Here is a 9,417-nt window from a genome sequence, read left to right as displayed (position 1 = left end):
ATGCCTTCTTCACTAAGCTTAATCATTTCTAGCTTTTGATTTAGTGTGGGAGATGTGCAACTCTTCCTTTTTACTTGAACACTTAGAGGCCACTTTAGGGCTATTAAGTGGACTAATTTCACGTTTGTCATGTCTTAGAGAACAGTGAGGTCCCGGGAAAGGGAAAAGGACAGAGAACAAACAGGTTGTTGGTGGAGCTGTCAGAACACACACAACATTTATTGATTAAGTTTGTTTTATTACATGGGCATGGCTTGTGGTGCTCCAAAACAATTATAATAGTAACATTTAAAAGATTACAGGTCACCATAAAAGATATAATAATAATAAAAAAGTTTGAAATATTATGAGAATTACCAAAATATGACACAGAGACACGAGTGAGCACATGCTGTTGGAAAAATAACGCTGACAGACTTGCTTCACACAGGGTTGACACAAACCTTCAATTTGTAAAGATGTGGTATTTGAGAAGCACAATAAAATGCAACAAAATGAGGTATGCTTGTACTTAATATCAGAATCTTGTGTATCCTGCCTGAGATATTGCATGCATATACAGATTGTAAGAATATACATGTATATGTAAGAGTCTGTATATTTATACATATGGTAATTTATATAAATTTGTTTACATCTAGCTTTTTCACTTAATAAATATCTGGCAGATCACTTTATATAAATTTTTATAGAGCTGCTTCATTATTTATAATGACTGTATACTTTTCCATCCTATGTTTGTACTATATTTAACCATCAAATATCGAACATTTAAACTGTTTCTAATATTTTCTATCACAACACTGCTGCAATGAATATATTTATAATACATGGGTTTATCTGTAGAATATATAATCTAGAAGTGAAATAATTAAGTTAAAGTTTGATAGATATGATCAGATTACCTTTTATAGAGGTGATATCAAGTTACACTCTCTACAGAAGTGTTTAAGAGTATCACTTCTTGGCCTTTTGGCTAAGATCAAGTGTAGTATCTGTTCTTATCAGAAGTGTTTAAGAGTATCTCTTTCTCTACAGTTTTTCCAAAGTTGAATTTCATCAAACTTTTTGATGCTTATGAACCTGATATGTACATTTTTAAAACTCAGCATAAGTTCTAATTACACTGTTCTTGTTATAAAAAAGGTTGACTTTTTTTTCGTATGAAGAAAATCCATTTCTTTTTCTGTTTTGGGGAAATACGTCTTCATATACTTTGTCCATTTTCCTATTAAAGCATTCCACTTCTTACTGATTTGTATAGTTCTTTACCTATATTGGTGAATTTACCCAGTTGTGATATAAATTTAAAATATTTCTTCATAGTTTATTGCTTGTCTTTTTTAATGTTCTTGTCATGCAGAAAACTTTTTATATCTAAGTTATTACATTGATCCCATATTTTCCTTTGATAAGTTTTAGGTTTTGTGTTACAGTTAGAAAGATGTCTGCTTTGTGAAATTATTTTTAAACTCTCATTTTTGTGGTGTTTAATAATTATACATATATATATTTATATTTGATCTGCTTGGCAAATAATCTCTTTTCTCCACTTCTTCTAAACACTGCTTTTATTATATGCTAAATTTTTGAATAAATTTGTGTCAATTTATGTACTCTACATTCATTTCCTTTGACCTGTCTGTGGATTCATGCCTCAGTACCATACATTTTTATTTACTATAGCATGATAATATCTTTTAATATCTGGCAGAGCTTATCTCTTCTCCTGCAGTAGCAGGAGTTGGGTGTCCATGGCATATACAATCTTAAAGGATTTTTAATACAGATTTTCAAATCTATTAGGATAGAGTTTAAAGTGTTATTCTTTATTTTCTTCATCTATAGCTAGAGATCTATTCTTACTCCTAAGTTTGAATAGTCATTTGCTTTTCCTGAAGTTTTGCATAGTTTATGGGTTTAATGAAAAAAGCAGCCTCTGGATGAACTTATCAGTTTTACATTTTTTTTTACTAATCATTAATTTTTGTTTATATCATTATTTTTCCTCCTCTTTTCCTTCATTTTTTGTCTGTAATATATGTCATTTACTTAATTTATATTTATTTTTTTATTTGGTAATAAATACACTTAATGCAATAAATCAGTTTTTGATTACTGCAGAGGTATTGATATGTAGCCTCCTCATTTTCATTTTTGTAACCATTTAATAATTACTCTTTCAATTTTTCTTTTACCCTAGAATTATTTAGGATACTGTTTGTTTTTCATATTTTCAAGTGATTGGATTTTTAAAATACAAATTTCATTTGACTTAGAAAATGAGTCCATGTAGTTTCTATTTTGGAGAGATTTTTTAATTAAAGTTTTCTTTGTCATCCAATATAGGCCATAAATTGGCACTAGAACAAAGTGTAAGGTTTATAGAGCCCAGATTGTAATGTCAATGTGTTAAGTCTGTCTTACTAACTTTATTATTTAAGGCTTTTATATTATTATTGTATACCTTCCTCATTTTTGAAGCTTTAAAGAAGTGTATTGACCTCTCTCATTGCTATGCCTTTCATTTCTTTCTATTTAAAAACATATTTTGATGCAATCTTATTTGTTAACAATGCAATTTATTAAATATTCATGCCTTTATAAATTAGACTTCACAACAAAAAATGACAATTTCCTCTTTGTTTTACCCATGAAGTCTACTTTTGCTGATATTGATATTGCAACGCCTGTTTTTCTTCATGTTTTTCAGATATATCTTTGTACAACCTTAACTTTAGCATCTCAGCATCTCTTTTAAAAATTTTCATGATTCCCTAGCTCTTGGAAGTTTATGTTGTTGTTGTTGCTAGTGTAACAAACCCTCAGTCTTCTTATTTCTTAATGGAGATGATAATAGTAGTACCTGTCTCAAAGGGTTGCTGGAAGGACTAAATAAGATCATGTACGGCAAGTGCTGAGCATAGTCTTATTATTATTATTAATCCCAAAGTGATAAAAATCACGCATTTCCTCTCTCTCTCTCTCACGTTTTGCCCTTGTCACCCAGGCTAGAGTGCAATAATGCCATCTCAGCTCACTGCAACTTCCACCTCCTGGGTTCAAGCGATTCTCCTGCCTCAGCCTCCTGAGTAGCTGGGGTTACAGGTGGCCACCACCATGCCCAGCTAATTTTTGTATTTTTAGTAGAGATGGGGGTTTCATCATGTTGGCCAGGCTGGTCTCGAACTCCTGACCTCAGGTGACCCACCCGCCTTGGCCTCTCAAAGTGCTGGGATTACAGGTATGAGCCACTGCTCCCAGCCCATTGTTTTGTTTGTTTGTTTTTGTAAACTAAGTTTTCTTCTGTTATACTTTAAACCATAGGTTGCCTTGTTAACTAATAAACCTTGAATTTAAACAAACAGAAAATATACAGCCATTTGTTAAATTTAGTTATGGCCATTCTTATACTGAACAGGGAATAGGGCAAGATTTCCCTCTCAGACTTTAGGATTCTAAGCCCACGTGACCTGTAGTGACAAGGGGCAGCAAGGCATCAGGTATCATGGTTAAAGCGAGCTCCTCCGCAGCCAGCCCACTGCCTCCAGGGCCCAGCTCCACCCCCGCCTGCTCCCTAGCTGGCTAAGAGAGCTCAGATGAGTTCCTTTACTTCCCCACCTACACACTCTCATCTGTGAAATGGGGATATTAACAGCACCTTTCTCATAGCTGTGTTGTGAAGATGAAATTAATGAATACATGCAAAGTGCTTAAATACCTGGCCAGTCGTGAATGCTACATACACAGGTGAGCTGTTAGCTGCTATTACTCATGCTCTGCTCTCCTCCCCTTCTCCGTCAGCACTGTCCAAGCTCCTCTTCACTTGTATACCAATTAGTTTTCATTAATTTGATTAAGTACAAGAAATATTTTCAGAGTACCTACTGTGTTTCAGACACTGTGCTGCTACTTGTAGGAAGCGCAATATCTATCACAGGAGACAGACATATAAATATAATAATGATAAGGCAGTGTAAATAGTAATTTAATAAAAACTCCAAACAATGAAATAATAGTAATAAGTCAGTGTAGAGTGTAACAGTGGGAACATAAGTCGGGGGCAGAGGAGGCATAGAGAAGGGGCAGTTGCTTCTCTCTGGGGCAGGGGGAGGGAAGGCTCTGAGGAAGAAGGGAGCCCAGGAATGGATCTTGAGCTGGGTCTGAGCTGGAGTCTTAGGTGAGGAACCAGCAGGCAGGAAGGCATGGTGACCTGAAATAACATGGCATTCCCACACCCATCTCTGCATGCCACCTCTCGTCCTCCAGTTGGGAACATCTCCCCATGTTGTTCACCTCCCTGAAGAAATGTCCCTTCTTCTGAAGTCCTGCTCAAGTCCTACTTTCTCCGAGAGTCCTGTCCCCAGCATCTGACTCGCTCTGACTCACCTGGCTTCCCTTGTGCTGTGACCATGCCTGTGTCTTGCTTCTCCCTGCTCCCAGGTGGCTGTACAGTGCTGGGCGCACGGTAAGTGCATGTTGATGGATAAAGTGATTACCAACACCATTAAATGACTAATGCTTTATCCCAACACCATGGCTGTGAGAGCCATGAAATTCAGTGGGAATTTCATTTCCCACTGAAATTCCCACTGGTCTTTGAAGAGAGGAGATCAGGGTGATTTGTCTTTTCCTAGCTCATGCTACATGTCCCTTTTACATGATTCTCTCAGGAGCCCCAGGGAACATAAGGGACCTGGCTTGAGATTACAAAATGGCTGAGAAACAAAGAGGAGAGAGGTGCAGAAACCTGGCGAATACAGCCCTTGTCGCTGAAATGTCAGACCCACTGAAGTCAAGCCCATTAATCTTGTTTTATTGCAAGATTCAAAATCGCCATGCTATGGCAGCCACAAAATTGATAGATGGGTTTCTCTGTGTTCACCCAGTACCTTGGCTGCCTGGGAAACCAGACCCCAGATGAACAAGGAGAGGAAATTAAAACCGCCCTTGGAGGTTTTTCAGTAACTGCTGCTAGAGAAAGACCGGGCATTCACGGTCTCTGGCCGCCAAGCTGCTTACACTTGGGTTTTACTGCGTTTTTTATAAGCAAATCAAAGAAATAGAAATGCTGAAACATCGCGGTAAATCTTAAGCAGCTTCCCACTCCAGTGAGGGGCAGGAGCGGCCACAACCTGGCTGTCCTGTTGCTTAAGGCCATGGGGCTGTGATCTTGTTTGGCTTTTTGTTAATGACATAGGTGAAAAATAGAAATGCCTGGTTGTTTTAATTTGGGGTTCTTTGATCACTGGGGAGCTGAAACCTTTTTCCATATGTCAGTTTTCTAGTTGGATTCCATCTTTTGTAAATAGCCATTTTCCTTCTGCCACTAATGTAATTAATGATTCAGTTCAGCAGTTCCGCATGTACTGTGGGTCTAGCACATTCAGAGGTGAGGAAGGCATGGAGGTGAGTTATGTATGTCCCACTTCCTAACACAGTACAGGGGGAAGGAGAGAGAGTAGGAGGGATAAAGGGAAACAGAATGTCACTTTGCTGCAATGTGGCTGATAAGGATACTTCCAGAATGTTTTCCCTGTTTTTTTTTTTTTTTTTTGCTTTTTAAACAAAAATTTTGGAGAACATAGAGATGTTTCTGTTCTTTTAATATTATCAATTACCTATCTTTTGTGATTACTTCTATCACTTTTTAAATATTCATTTTTGTTTCATTTTAACTTTCTGTGGTCAATTTTTTTTAAATCCCAAATCCGGCTGAAATTTATTTACATGTTAGATTTGTATGAGTTATAGGTCTTCCTTCTTTTTCTAAATTACTTTGATTTTGCAAACATTATATTGACTAATTCTTCCCTTTTCTGAGTGTTTTTTTTTTTGATAGCTCTTTTGTTTGTTATACATAAAATTCCCACATATACACACACAGGGATTATAATATTTATTTTCCTTTGTGCCGATACGTTGCTCTTTATTATTGTTGATTTTCAATACATTTAAATATCTGGCAGAACTAGCACATCCCAGAATTTTTTTGTAGTCTATCTTATTTATTCTTTCTTTTGACTATTAGGGATTTTTTTTCCAGTTCCAAGAAAATATCCAGAGAAATTATTTTTGACCTTGTATTCAATCTATATATTTATTTAGGTAAACCAATATGTTTATAATATAATGTTAGGAGTAACACTCAAAATCCTAAGGAAATTGATCTCGGACAAAGGATTCTTAGCAAAGCAATTTTACTTCTGTGCAGAGGGGTGCCTCCTTGGCCAGTCGCCATGAGAGCACACCTGAACAAAGGGGTACGAGAGCCTTTATTCCTGACACAAGTCCTGCTCCTGTGTACATTCCCCATTGGTCGGGGTCGGGTCGTACAATCTAAACTAATCTCGGTTGGCTAAACATTTGATTTTTTTTAGGTAAGGTGGGCACATAAAAGAAAATGGAGAGGAAGGGGAAGGGGTGTCTGTAATGAGGTAGAAAGTTAGTCCTCTTCTCAAATAAGGAAAGGATGTCAGCTGGTACTGATAATGCCTGGTACTGTGGCGTGCCTGGGCATCTAACAAAGGCAAAAAGGGAAAAAGGAGAAAAAGGGAGGGGGCACTATGAATTAAAGAATAAAATATAGATCAGATTATTTGAAGAGAAACCTCATCATATCCCACAGTAACATGAATAGCACCATCCAGGAATGAATTATATTTTACTTTTATTCAGATTTCTTGTAATTTGTCCCAAAGTTTGATGCTTTGTTTATAAAGCCACTCACATAAAGATATATGTTTAGTATAATAATTTGTACACTTTGCTATAATTTAGATTAGATTTCTTTGTATTTTAGTAATGTACAAGGAAATTATTATTTTATTTATGTGTACATCTTGTATCTGGTTAATTTTCTACACTTAAAAAATTAATTCTGGAGGTTTTCAGTTAAAACCTGCTTTTGGCGCCGCTCAGCCCAGGGCTGGGACCCCACCAGGGCTGGGACTGCCCGGCCTGGCCCCCGCCCGCGCCTCCCCGCGCCACCCCGCCCCTCCCAGCGCCACCCAGCGCCCCTCACTGTGCGCTCTCCACGCACCCGCCGGCGCGGCCAGACCGGGTAGCCAGAAAAATCATTTTTCTTCGCTGGGAAGGTGAACATTTGTAGCATTGATTTCCCGGATCTGGTAACATGGCAAAAGATGCCGGTCTTATTGAAGCCAACGGAGAACTCAAGGTCTTCACAGACCAAAACCTTAGTCCCGGAAAAGTCGTGGTGTCCCTCGTGGCCGTTCACCCCTCCACCGTCAACCCGCTCGGGAAGCAGCTCTTGGCAAAAACCTTTGGACAGTCCAATGTCAACATTGCCCAGCAAGTGGTAATTGGTACGCCTCAGAGACCAGCAGCGTCAAACGCCCTGGTGGTAGGAAGCCCACACATCGCCAGCACTCACTTTGCCTCTCAGAGCCAGCCTTCTGACTCCTCACCTTGGGCTGCCGGGAAGCGCAACAGAAAAGGAGAGAAGAATGGCCAAGGGCCTGCGACACTTCTCCATGGTCTGCGAGAAGGTTCAGAGGAACGGAACCACTTCCTACAACGAAGTGGGGGACCAGCTGGTCTCGGAGTTCAGTGCTGCCGACAACCACATCTTACCAAACGAGTCAGGTTATGACCAGAACAGCATAAGACGGCGCGTCTACGATGCCGTAAACGTGCTGATGGCCATGAACATCATCTCCAACGAGAAAAAGGAGATCAAGTGGATTGGTCTGCCCACCAACTCAGCTCAGGAATGTCAGAACTTAGAGGTGGAAAGACGGAGGAGACTTGAAAGAATAAAACAGAAACAGTCTCAACTTCAAAACTTATTCTACAGCAAATTGCCTTCAAGAACCTGGTGCAGAGAAACCGGCACTCAGAGCAGCAGGCCAGCCAGCCGCTGCCACCCAACTTGGTCATCCACCTGCCCTTCATCATCATCAACACCAGCAAGAAGACCATCATCGACTGCAGCATCTACAATGACAATTTCGAGTGTCTGTTTAATTTTGACAACACATTTGAAATTCACGATGACACAGAAGCGCTGAAGCAGATGGGCATGGCCTGCGGGCTGGAGTCTGGGAGCTGCTCTGCTGAAGACCTTAAAATGGCCAGAAGTCTGGTCCGAAAGGCTCTGGAGCCGTACGTGACAGAAATGGCTCAGGGAACGTTGGAGGCGTGTTCATCACGACGGCAGGTTCCACGTCTAACGGCACGAGGTTCTCTGCCAGTGACCTGACCAACGGTGCAGCTAGGACGCTGGCCACAAGCCCCGATGCGTCTCAGTACAGCGGCTCCAGGGTGGAGACCCTGGTGTCTTAAGTCGGGGAGGACGACGAGGAGGATAATGTCTTCAACGAGAATGAGGAGGACGACTGACGTTCTCCCCACTTCAATTTCAGCTTCAGGAAAACGTTTACGGGAAAGACTTTTTTTTTTTTTTTTTTTTTTATTGTGGGTTTTCTGTTTCCTTTTGGCCCACTCCCAAGGAGATATTGGTAAGCTATTGAATTTAGATATGCACCTCTGATAAGCAAGGATTGTTTCCCGTAGGATTAGGACGTGCTGTGGATGTGTGTTTTGATACCAGTGTACAGATGCAGAGTGTTTATTTACTGTTTAGGATTTTGTGTTTTCATTTTCTATTTTTCTTCAAGTGCAGAGTTCATTTTTGCCGCTGAACATTTTTTGTTGAGTTTCTGAAGCAATTGTATTTCATCCACATTCATGAAAATGAAACGCCCTCCTGTTGTGGATGGTGATCACCTGATGCCGTTTATTTGCGTGAGTTTGGGCGGCGCCCCCGCTGGCAGATGGTGAGACTCTGTGGAGTTTGTTCAGTGGTACCATGTCCAAGCAAACAGCAGAATTCGACTTTCTAAACAGCCCCAAGCAAAACAGCAGAATTCAGCTTTCTAAACAATAAACACCATCAACTTTATTGACTTTATTGTCCCTTAAATTATATTGACTGTTGTGATTCCATCAAGTTTATACACTCTTTTCTCTCCCTATTTTGCAGCAACAAATTGCAAAGTGCTTTTGTTTCTTTGTTTTTGTTTGGTTAAAGCTTATTGCCACGCTGGTGCGGCTATGGAGGCTATCTGGAAGCTTGGAATGGTTTATTTCAATTTGCCTGATTTCTTGCAGGCAGCGTTTGGAAACATTTTATTATATAGTTGTTTATATACTTGTAATTCTATCATTTAAAGACATGTACTGAAACAAATGTATTTATTTCATAAGTATCTTCCTGTAATCTATTATAAAATTGAAATTAAATATAGAGAATGTTTTAGCAATTTTTTAGCTCAAAATTTGTCAATCATTTTTAATGGTTCTTTTTTTTATAAAAAGAAAAAGGAATTTAAGGAGAGGCAGTAGTCTCTTTTAAAATTTATTCATAAAACTCATTAACTGCACAGTTGCTAT

The 9,417-nt window shown here is 39.1% G+C and overlaps 2 pseudogenes; both read left to right on the top strand.

Annotated features, from left to right (window-relative positions):
- Nucleotides 1-956: 956 nt before the first annotated feature.
- Nucleotides 957-1,088, top strand: LOC126960349 (uncharacterized; annotated as a pseudogene).
- Nucleotides 1,089-7,055: 5,967 nt separating this feature from the next.
- On the top strand, nt 7,056-9,090 carry LOC126960051 (transcription factor Dp-1-like; annotated as a pseudogene).
- The last annotated feature ends 327 nt before the right edge of the window (nt 9,091-9,417 follow it).

This window comes from Macaca thibetana, chromosome 7 (genome assembly GCF_024542745.1).
Source record: "Macaca thibetana thibetana isolate TM-01 chromosome 7, ASM2454274v1, whole genome shotgun sequence".
Classification (NCBI taxonomy): Eukaryota; Metazoa; Chordata; class Mammalia; order Primates; family Cercopithecidae; genus Macaca; species Macaca thibetana.
The sequence above is the reverse complement of the archived record's forward strand: the minus strand, read 5'-3'. Positions and strand labels throughout refer to the sequence as shown.